This window comes from Myotis davidii, unplaced genomic scaffold (assembly GCF_000327345.1).
Source record: "Myotis davidii unplaced genomic scaffold, ASM32734v1 scaffold684, whole genome shotgun sequence".
NCBI lineage: Eukaryota > Metazoa > Chordata > Mammalia > Chiroptera > Vespertilionidae > Myotis > Myotis davidii.
In genome coordinates, this window is record NW_006295564.1 from 1,905,129 (window position 1) to 1,913,932 (window position 8,804).

Below are 8,804 nucleotides of genomic sequence, written 5' to 3' on the forward strand. Positions count from 1 at the left end.
GGGCCTGCCCTCTGCCACCTGGGAGCAGGCCTAAGCCAGCAGGTCGTTATCTCCCGAGGGGTCCCAGACTGCGAGAGGGCACAGACCGGGCTGAGGGACACCCCCTCGCCCCGTGCACAAATTTTTGTGCACCGGGCCTCTAGTCTTTATGTATAAAAGGCTAACATGCAAAGTGTCCCCTCGGGAGTTCAACAGCTAGTTCTCTCACTCGCTATGATGTTCACTACCACCAGGGGGCGACGCGGAACGAAGGAAGGCCCTGACCAGCAGCCAGCAGGCCCTGATTGCTGGCCAGGCTTAGGGATTCTACCAGGCCTCTAGTACTTAATATAGTAAATAGCCATGAAAGCAAAGGTTATTATTAGCAAAGAAAACTTCATAAAGTTCTGCTCCACACCTGTATTGGCAACCCCAAGCTGGGTTTCTCCAGCATTCTGGGTTTACACTGGGTCAATTCTGCATGACTGTGGCATCAGGCCTGAGTGGCAATAATCTCCAGGCCACTATCCTCTAAAATAAATAGCAACTAGCACAGGTCAATGTAAAAGGCTGGGAGAGTCTCTAACCCATTCTTCACCATCACTCCCTGAATTATAACCAGGATCATGCCTAGGCTGCCCAGGCCTACAGAAAGCCTACATAAAGACCAAAGAAACTGGGATGGGTCAGTTGCATGCAGTCATAATATAGCCTTAATAAATCATTCCTCTGTGAAAACACAGAGCTGTCCTACATAAGCTGAAAAACAAAACTGAAAATGGAAGAAATAGTAGAAGGAATTATGCTAAACTTGATTACAAAAATAGGGTCAAACCAAGCAAAAAGGAAACAAAAGAAAAAACAAAAAGGGTTTTCTGCTCCCCCTTTACCAATTTCAGATAATGTATGGAGTCAAAATACAAGATACACAATTTTCCCTTAATTTGGAATATAGACTAAAGATGAAATTTCACATATTCACTCCCCTATTTCACTGTAAGTAGGTCAATCTTCCGTACTCATCTCATGACTCTATCAAGATGGGAACTCTCGCCGAAACCGGTTTGGCTCAGTGGATAGAGCGTCGGCCTGCAGACTGAAAGGTCCCAGGTTTGATTCCGGTCAAGGACATGTGCCTGGGTTGCGGGCATATCCCCAGTGGGGAGTGTGCAGGAGGCAGCTGATCGATGTTTCTCTCTCATCGATGTTTCTAACTCTCTATCTCTCTCCCTTCCTCTCTGTAAAAAGTCAATAAAATATATTAAAAAAAAAAAAAAAAAAAAAAAAGATGGGAACTCTCGCCCTGGCTGGTTTGGCTCACTGAATAGAGCAGCTTGTGGACTGAAGGGTCCCAGTTCAATTCTGGTCAAGGGCACATGCTGGAGTTACAGGCTTGATCCCCAGTAGGGGGTGTGCAGGAGGCTGCTGATCCATGATTCTCTCTCATCATTGATGTTTCTATCTCCCTCTCCCACTCCTTTCTTCTTTGTAATCAATAATATATATACACATTTATATATATGGGAACTCTACATCAACTTTGAAGACAAAGGTGTTCTAGGATTTTGCTATTCCCATTCTGCTCCTTTTCTAGTTAGAAGCTCCAATATTCGTTCTCCTGTCATTCCTAGTATTTCCATCAGTAGTTACCAATTGTGTTATTTCACAGATCAATCAGAAGATAAAAAATATGGATTAAAAAGGGATATGATGTTTTGTACTAGACACAGATGAAGACTATGTGTTAAGAGAAAAAAGTCTCAAGTAACAGAACCCGCTTGGTCCTTTGTGCTTCCCCCTCAGTTTTATTTACCAGCTGTAAAATTTCAATATATATATATATGCTTGAGAGAAATGATGAAAAGGATACAGCAGCACAGTGTGTTAGACAAAAAATGCTTTGGAGTCAGGTAAATAGCCCTGAGTTCAAATTTAGCTCTGCTCCTTTCAAGCCTTTAGAGTTTAGATTTATTCTGTGCATTAAACAACAGTGTTGTGTACCTGTATAATAGCACACACATCTAGTCTGGAAGGTAATACCAAACTTTTGCCAAAACAAAAGTTGGTAATCACCTAGCAGTTTTCAAATACTTTCTTTGTTGGAATACATTCCTTCAAGAAAATTAACTTTAATATCCAAGAGAGCAATCCTAAAAAAGAAAACGAAAGCTTTATCTTCGAATTCCCTATCCAAAGACTAATTATTTATAGTCAAACCTAAATTCATCTCATTCTAAAACTGCACAACCCAGGCAACTCTCTGGAAAATCTTGGAGCAGGGTGGGAATTGAGAACACCAATCCACTTCGTTAAAATAAAGTTGGTTAAAAACTTCCTGTTTTTATAACTCAAAAAGTCAATAACTTAAAGCAACGCTAACTTGAGCAACAGAGTCAGATACTCAAATATTAGCTATGCACTCACTTGGCTGTATGACCATGAACAAACTACTTAACCTCTTAGACTCTCCATTTGTTTATCTTTAATGCATAGTAAATGTTAATATTTCTATTATTATAGTGATACATGAAGACAAAATGCACAATAATGAATCTTTGGGGAAAATTCCATTTCTTATTTGTTATACTGGGTGGAATAGTATATCTCCCCAAACTTATGAATGTGACCTTATTTGGAAACAGGGTCTTTGCAGATGTAATCAAGTTAAGAGCTATTTAATAATGGGGGCTATTATCCCAACATAAATGGTTGTCCTTTTAAGATGGAAATTTGGCAATAACCTCCAGGCAGGCTACTACTGGAGGTTATGTGAAGATGGAGAATATTTTTAGTTTTAACTCTTCATTTGCTCTAGCTAATTTTTGAAATAGTCAGGATTTAATTTGTTCCTTATTTTAAAGGAACAAATAATGTTGTTTTGTTTTTAAAAAAGTTAAGTCTTCTGGACTTTGCCCTCAATTATAACATGTTTTACTGAACTTTTGGAGAATTACATATAGACTATTTGGGAAGAAGCTGGAAGTGGAATTTTTTAAATAAAAACTTAAAGGGGTTGGAGGTCTATAAAACTTTTACTTCAATCTCTCATCATTTTGTTCATCTTGTCAATTGGTCATCCTTTAACTTTTGGTCGACATTAATTTAATGCACAGAGTTCACAGCATAGCAATTTTCTGAGGGCTTTGACCGGCACTAAGATAGGACAAAAACATGTCGTGACACTTAATTTTAGGAGCAGTAGATTCTCCATCTAGACCACCGGTTGGCCACCGCTGATCTAGACCCATGTGTGCAGTCACGAAGCTCAAGTGCATCAAGTGAATACAAAAAATACCTTGCAAGAACTTAATTTTCACAGAAGTAGGATTTTTATTTACCACTGTGACCTCACTAAGGAGAACAGTGCTTAGTATACAATAGGCACTCAACTATTTGTTAAATGGATTTATTTTCCATGTACAATTATCCCTCAATCCAAGCCAAACCGAGCAGAGTATTCTTCTAAGTTGAATTTTAAGAGGAAAAACTACATACAGTGTCACTGTCAAAGATAGAAGTGTGCACTAATAATCAGCTCTCTGCAGATAGGAGGACACAAGAAAATCAAAATCTTAACCATCAATGTCTAATTCTGCCTGAACAACTTTTCAGGAAAGACCCTATTTTGCCTCAAGAAAGCAAGGGAAACTTAGTTACCGGGAAAAGCAGAATGCATCTATGTAAAAAAACAAGATGTAATTTCTTAGTCATGACCATTTTTTCATAAATATAACAAATGACAGTTAATGTCAGTGGTATACATTATCTAGGTTTTTATCTTATGTTTCCTGTTAGTTCAGGTATACAAACTGATTCGTTTTAAACAGATGTTCAATTTATCATTGTATTCTAGCAGTGTTATCAGCACTCCACTAAGCAACATCAGGCTCTTAAACAAATTAAACCACTATATCAGATCAAATTAAACCATTCTCTTTGACATAGCTAAGTCATCGAGGGATAGGAGAAAAGGTATAATGGTAGATTTTAGCTGGGCTGAAAAAGACCAGACACTTTTATCCCTTACCTTATTAGCACGTATCTGTTTGTAAATATCTGTTTGCTGCCGAATTCGATATTCCAAGTCTGAAACATGAGCCTGAAGCCAGTTCCAGCGGCTGACAATAGCCGCTCGGTCTGCAGCCCACCTCCCGAATGATAATGGCTGCAGGCTATCATGTTAAAGCCAAACTAGACTCTTACTATTCTTACCCAAAGTTTAACAATTTTTACTAAATAAATCCTCCTCAAATTTGTTGTATGCCTTTAGTCTATTCCAAAGCCCTGAAATAATTGTTTTGCAGTAAGCATTTTATACAGTTTAATAGTTGTTTTGGGGGAAGAGGATTTGCCAATCTTTTCACCCACCACTGCTAGAACTCAATCATTTCATTTTTACTTGAGTTGATTTTTTTTTTGAGCCAATGTTTTTATTTTTATAAAGTCTGTATTATCTTCCCAGGGTTACCATAACAAGGTATCCCAAACTGGGTGACTTAAAACAACAGAAATGTATTTTCTCACTGTTATAGAAGCTAGAAGGCCAAAATTAAGGTGTCGGCGATGCCACGATTCCTCCCAAGGATGTGTCCTGTGCCTTCTCTTAGCTTCTGGAGTTGTCAATCATTGGTGTTCTTAGCTTGTGGATGCATCACTCTAGTCTCTACCTCTGTGATCACATGGGGTTCTCCCTGTCTGTCTTCATATCTTCTGTGTGTGTGTTTATAGCAGCAACATTTATACTAAACAAGAGGCCCAGTGCAAAAAACTCGTGCATGGGTAGGGTCCCTAAGGGCTGCTGGCCGGGGCTTCCCTTCCCCTGGCTGCCTGCTGCACCTGCCGGCCAGGGTGGGGCCGGCCAGGGTAAGGGGCCGCGGGCAGTTGGCTGACCAGCCCAGCCCCTTGGTCGAACTCCCGGTCAAAGGGACAATTTACATATTAGGCTTTTATTATATAGGATGGGGGTGGAAGGTTTTTAACATCTCAAGGCCCTTACGTAGACCAACTCTATTCTAAGAAAAAATCAAAGATTTAGTTTGTCTGCCTCCCTATCTGTCACAGGACACACAATGATAAAACTATTCACATACAGATAGATACTCCCCAAATAACTAATTGAAACTGCTTTCTAGTATCCTGATTTTGTGGAACATAATTTCTCTGAAATGGTTTTAATTCCCCAGGAAATAGAAATATTTTCTACTTTCACATAAGACATATAATCAAGAATTCAGCAATGTTGCCAAGATTAACGTATAAAAACTAATAGTGTTGCCGAAACCAGTTTGGCTCAGTGGATAGAGCGTCGGCCTGCGGACTGAAAGATCCCAGGTTCGATTCCGGTCAAGGGCATGTACCTGGGCCCATGTACAAGGGCATGTTGTGGACACATCCCCAGTGGGGGATGTGCAGGAGGCGGCTGATCGATGTTTATCTCTCATTGATGTTTCTGACTCTCTATCTCTCTCCCTTCCTCTCTGTAAAAAATCAATATATATTTTTTAAAAAAAACTAATAGTGTTTACATGTGACAAGTAAAAAATACTCATAAAAAAACCTACTCACAACACCAACAAATGGTAATATTATACACAAAAGATCTTTACAGAGAAAATAACAAAACCTAAAAAAAACCCAGAAAGACCTACATAGTGAGATTTTTTTCAAAAGATAGCAATTTCACATATATCTATAAATTCTAATAAATTCCAATTCCTTACAGGGTTTTTTAAAAATAAACTTTATTTATTGATTGATTTCAGAAAGAGGAAGTGAGGGAGAAGGTTAGAGAAACATCAATTTGTTCTACTTATTTATGCATTCATTGGATGGTTCTTTTTGTTTTTAATTCTCACTCAAGAATATTTTTCCCCATTGATTTTTAGAGAGTGGAAAGAAGGGAGAGAGGGAGAATGGGGGGAGAGGGGGAAAAGAGAGAGAGAGAGGGAGAGAGAGGGAGAGAAACATCCATGCAAGAGAGGAGACACATTGATTGGTTGCTTCCTGCATGCCTGCAGACCATGGTACAGAGTCAAGCCCACAATCGAGGTATCTGCCCTTGACTGGAATCAAACCCAAAACCTTTCAATCCACAGGTCAACACTCTATACACTGAGCCTAACTGGCTAGGGCTGATTCTTTTTTAAAAACTATTTATTGCCCTGACTGGTTTGGCTCAGTGGATGGAGCGTCGGCCTGCGGGACTGAAGGGTCCCCGGCTCGATTCCGGTCAAGGGCATGTGCCTTGGTTGCGGGCAAATTCCCAGTGGGGCGTGTGCAGGAGGCAGCTGATCGATGTTTCTCTCTCATCAATGTTTCTGACTCTCTATCCCTCTCCCTTCTTCTCTGTAAAAAAATCAATAAAACATTTTTTTTAAAAAAAACTATTTATTGATTTTTTTTCTTTTTGAGAGAGAACTATCAATATGAAAGTGAAACATGGATCAGCTTTGCTCCCCACTGGGGATCGAGTCCACAACCCAGGCATATACCCTGAGTGGGAATCAAACTGGTAACCCCCCAGGTGCATTGGACAATACCCAATCAACTCCAGTGGTCGGCAAACTGCGGCTCGTGAGCCACATGCGGTTCTTTGGCCCCTTGAATGTGACTCTTCCACAAAATACCACGTGCGGGCACGCACGTACAGTGCGAGTGAAACTTCGTGGCCCATGCGCAGAAGTCAGTATTTTGTGGAAGAGCGACACTCAAGGGGCCAAAGAGCTGCATGTAGCTCGTGAGCCGCAGTTTGCTGACCACTGAACTAAACCACACCAGCCTAGAAGGATGATTCTTGTATGTGTCCTGACTGGGATTGAATCTGCAGCCTTGTGTATTGGGATGATGCTCTAACCAACTGAGATACCTGGCCAGGGCCCCTACAGGGATTTTAATGGAAGCTGACAAACAGAACCAAAAACTTACACAGAAAAAAGGAGCAAAAGTAGAGAAATTCTGAAAAAAAAAATATGATGAAAAAAATCGTATTACAATTACAGAAAGCTAAGATAATTAAGGCAGTCTAGAAAGACAAAAGACCTATGTGACAGAATACAGAGCCCCAAAACTTAAAACTGAATATACAAAAAATGGCATTCATACCAGTGGGGAAATACTGAACTATTTAACAAATGGTATTGAAGTGGCCAGTTCTTTACATGGAAAAAGTAAAATTAGATCCCTTCTTCATGGTATACTTGCATAATTTTAGAATTTCTCAATCTGAAAAGCCAAACTTAAAACAAAGGAAGAGTACCTTTGGCGCTTCAGGGGAATGATTTAAATAAAACAACACACATAGCTAAAGATTAAATATCAAAATATATAACTACAGTAAGGTTAAAAAAAATCTAATAAAAGATGAACAAAGTGAAAATTCACATAAGAGAATTCCAAATGGCCAATACATACATAAAAATATGCTATGTCTTGTTAGATTTTGGTTAAAATATTAGCATTAGGTCAAATATTAAAAAGTAGTTTTAAACTCAGCTTGGAAAAACCAGGTGTCAGTGAAATGTAAAAATCAACAATTCATGATTTACTAATAACAATAAAAACTGGCACGACCACTTTTGAAGAGCAGTTTGAAAATATTGTACTTGGGTAGGTGGAAAATGTGCATACCCATCCATCATGAAATTTTATTCAGAGAACATAACCTATATCTCTGTAAGCACAAATGTTCATTGCAAGAGAATCTGTTACAACTAAAAATCAGTTAATCTAATCTGCTAAAGTATGAAAATAGATAAACTATAATTTTACTATATAAAATTTTCTATAGTAATAATATTAACTAGAACTATCTGTATCAACATGACTATATCTCAGAACAATGTTCAATGGAAAAACTAAAAACAAACTAAACAAAAATACATACTGTGATACACACCAGTAGAGGAATTCATGGAATACTGTTTATCAGTTTAATTATTACATGTATCAACATGACTAAATCTCAGCAATGTGAAATGAGAAAACTACAAAAACTAAAAAAGAATAAACATACAATAAAGATTGTCATAAATAATAAATGTATAAAAACATGCCCAGGCCGACGAGTGTGGCTCAGTGGTTGAGTGCTGACCTATGAACCAGGAGGTCATGGTTCCATTCCCAGTCAGGGCACATGCCTGGGTTGCAGGCTCAGTAGGAGACAGCTGATCAATGATTCTCTCTCATTATTGATGTTTCTATCTCTCTCCCTTTCCCTTCCTCTCTGAAATCACTAAAAATATATGTTTTAAAAATTCACAGAACTTATATACAACAAATTCATAAGAAGGGTCCCCTACCTCTGGAAACAGAGAAATTGGATTTTAGCTCTACCTCTTATGTAATGCTTGATTTCTCTTTAATATATGTGCTGCCAAAACAAGCACATTGACTTCTCTTTAAATAACAAAAAGAAACATGGCAACATTTTTAAACTCCTTAAATATTAGAGGGGTAGCACGGCATCTAGTATAATCTGTAATCATAGTATTTCATAATCTCCCACAAAATTATTTTTCAAGAAAGAAGCAACAGTTACACTGTCCTTAGCCCACTTCCAATCAAAATATACATACTCCTAAAATTTTAAGTGACTATAAGTAAACTTTAACATAGACCCCTGATAGGGTGTTATGTTGTCAATAATAAAACAAATTTAACCACAATAGGTTTAGAAATGATTTAATACTTAATCATATATTACTAGAGGCCTGGTGTACGGATTCGTGCACCGGTAGGGTCCCTCAACCTGGCCTGCGCCCTCTTGCAATCCGGGACCCCTCAGAGTATGTAGTAATGCGTGAAGCAGCAGGCAGCCAGGGAGGAGC

At 38.7% G+C, this 8,804-nt stretch overlaps 1 protein-coding gene across 1 annotated transcript in view; it reads right to left on the reverse strand.

Moving 5' to 3' along the window:
- KANSL1 (KAT8 regulatory NSL complex subunit 1) overlaps positions 1-4,126 on the reverse strand; it is a 53,219-nt gene extending 49,093 nt beyond the window's left edge. The window contains exon 1 of the mRNA XM_006770264.2: positions 4,007-4,126. The gene's annotated coding sequence lies outside the window, so the exon portion shown is untranslated. The remainder of the gene's footprint in view (positions 1-4,006) is intronic.
- Between the last annotated feature and the right edge of the window lie 4,678 nt (positions 4,127-8,804).